The 2,933-nt window shown below is 47.1% G+C and overlaps 1 pseudogene; it reads left to right on the forward strand.

Annotated features, from left to right (window-relative positions):
• Window positions 1-2,002: 2,002 nt before the first annotated feature.
• LOC129201324 (olfactory receptor 10AG1-like) lies at window positions 2,003-2,933 on the forward strand (annotated as a pseudogene).

Genomic DNA, 2,933 nt, shown 5'->3' on the forward strand with positions numbered 1-2,933 from the left:
GCAGCTGCAGGCATCTGTCCAGCTTGGCCGGGCTCACTGGAACGGGCTTCCTTCAGCTCTGAGAAATGCCCGCCTGTGAGACAGTCACCGTATGAGAAGTTCTCTGGCAGTTTCCCGTCAGCAAAGCTGGCCGGAACTCTGCTCTACCTGTGATCTTGCGAAGCGCTGAGACATCGGAGAGTTACAAAGAATAGGCTGTATGTCTGAGGGCATTTTGAAATGACCAGGAAATGCTGGCATGTGGATAACCTGCATACAAATGGGTGCTTTGAGTTAAAGCCTTAATTTAACATACATGTGGGTATCTCACAGTTTTTTCAGAAAACAAAGGTATTTCTTTTTTTCGGTACACTTACATGAATCAGTAGGTAGATTAGAAAACAATCATGGTGACTTTTCCCTCACACCAACCCCAATGTTGTCTTGGAAACAAAGGTAACAAAGGAACAAACCTCTGTGAGATACATAAAACTCACAGGAAAAAGGCAGGAATGCCTTGGAAAAAGAATCAAACTACTAGGACCACATGTTTTTGTGAATCCAGATTTTTCTCTTGAGAAAACCCTTCTGTGTTTTTCATTTGGCTAATCTGAATGCTTTAATTCCATGTTTTATGACCTGCTGTTCTCCTCAGTAATGCATCAGAGTTTAAGAAGACTTTGCAAAGGGAGTTAGCGATGGCTGGGGAGACACCGCCAGCATCCTCAGTCCTCTGCCTGGAAGAGCATATTCCTTCCCCATGTCAAACTGAGCTTCTTAAACATCTTTCAGCTGAGTCTCTTCTTCATAGGAAGACACCTGCTACTGCAGTGCTGCTTGCTTGGAGCTCACATCCTGCAAGTGCGCCCCGCAAGAAGTCTTGATGCTCTGGGAAGGTGGGAAATGCAAAGGGAAGGCTCAGTTCCCCAGGCAGCAAGAGCATTGCTCTGCTTCTGCGCCAGGGCTTGCAGGGGAGAGGGAAGCATTGCAGGGCTGGGATCAGAGCGAATGGGCCCCGGCTGGATTTGTAAGCTGTCAGAAATCCAAGTGACAGAGCAGGAAACTTAGGAAAGCTGAATAATTCAGGACTCATGGAGAAGTTACAAGTGTCTGACCTGTTCAGAAAAAGTGGGTATCGTCAGGACATGACCCAATTTTAATCACCTTCTTCTCTGTATGACTGAAAACTGCATGAAGCCGTTTGATTGCTTGCATAAACATGTCTTTTAGCACCCTGAAAACTTGTGGTTGATGCAGAGACTGCTGCTCATCTGTCTTGTTAAGAAGTCCCATGGATGCATCAGTATTACTCGATTCCTTGACGGACAGAAGCCTGTTTTAATTTTGATGGGATTCACCCTTCGCCATGTAAAAATGAATGATTCAGATCTAAATATATTCTCCCAGATCTTTGTGTGTGGACACAGTATCAAGAGATGAGCTCTTACACATGAGGAATGCTGGGATTAATGTCTCTCACTAAGGTCTAAAAATCAAGCCATGCCTTGCCTTGCTTTGTTTTGATTGCCTCTCTGTGCCCAGCCCAGCCTTGCTTTCTCTTCCCCTTTTTCGTCCCTCTCCTCCTTTTCACCCTATGTCTTCTTAATGTTCTTACATTCAATGCAGCTCCTACAAGATCTGGACAAGGAACGTAAGCAAGACTGTTCTTAAAGGGGCTAGTATTGATCCATTCTCTTCCTTTTCTCTCATCTCTCACCAGATATTCTAGGTAATAAAATCACCTCTAAAAAAAGAAAGTCAAGTTTCTGTTATCCATGTGACAAAACCCAGACATTCAGGCTCAAGGATTCTGTTCTCTCCTCCCTTTACAAACCTCCCTGCAGCAAGCAACCCATGTTAGATTGCCAAACGTTCATGCATATCTTGGTCAAGCTTGCCTAACCCTGCAATCACGTGTCTGCTGATGTTTGTAATCTTTCTCCAGGCTTGGAGTGTACGTGATGGTGGACAAGCCATCAGCATCCTCTAAGAGCTGTGGTTTGGCTTGCTCTGCATAGGGAAAATGCCCCAAAGAAAAGGCTTGGAGAACCACACCGTTGGATCTGGATTCATTCTCCTGGGATTTTCTGAGCACTCCAGCCTGCAGGGCCTGTGCTTCACCATATTCCTGCTCATCTACCTCGTGGCTCTCACAAGGAACAGCCTGATTGCACTCATCACAGTGCTGGACTCAAGCCTCCACAGCCCCATGTATTTCTTCCTGAGGAACCTGTCCTTCCTGGAGATCTGCTCCACGTCAGTCACTCTGCCAAAAATGCTGGTGGGTTTCCTGATGGAAGACAGCAGGATCTCCTTCCTTGGCTGTGCTGCCCAGCTCTATTTCCTGGTTTTGCTGGGCAGCATCGAATGCCTTCTCCTGGCTGCCATGGCCTACGACCGCTACATAGCCATCTGTGACCCCCTGCACTACACCCTCATCATGAGCAGGGGTGTCTGCATCAGACTGCTGGTGGGGTCGTGGGTGGTCATCGTACCAGTGCAAGTAGGACAGACCTACCAGGTGTTCACTTTGCCCTTCTGTGCATCCCTGGACCTTTCGCCACTTTTTCCCCCCTCTGCTGGAACTGGCCTGTGCAGACACTTTCTGGAACCAAGTGATGCTGTACACCATCATCCTGGTCTTTGCGATCCTTCCCTTCTCCTTCATAGTTATTTCTTACATTAAAATTATCAGGGCAATTCTGAGAATACCTTCAGTTCTGGGCAGACACAAAGCCTTTTCCACCTGCTCTTCACACCTCGGGGTGGTGACGCTCTTCTATGGCTCAGCCACAGTTGTCTACTTAAAGCGACGGTCAAGGGATTCTGTAGACCCTGACAAGTACCTTGCCCTGTTCTACACAATTGTGACCCCCATGTTTAACCCTGTCACCTATAGCCTGAGGAACAGGGAAGTGAGAATTGCCTTGAAGAGACTCCTATGGACAAAGTGA

This window comes from Grus americana, unplaced genomic scaffold (genome assembly GCF_028858705.1).
Source record: "Grus americana isolate bGruAme1 unplaced genomic scaffold, bGruAme1.mat scaffold_961, whole genome shotgun sequence".
Lineage (NCBI taxonomy): Eukaryota > Metazoa > Chordata > Aves > Gruiformes > Gruidae > Grus > Grus americana.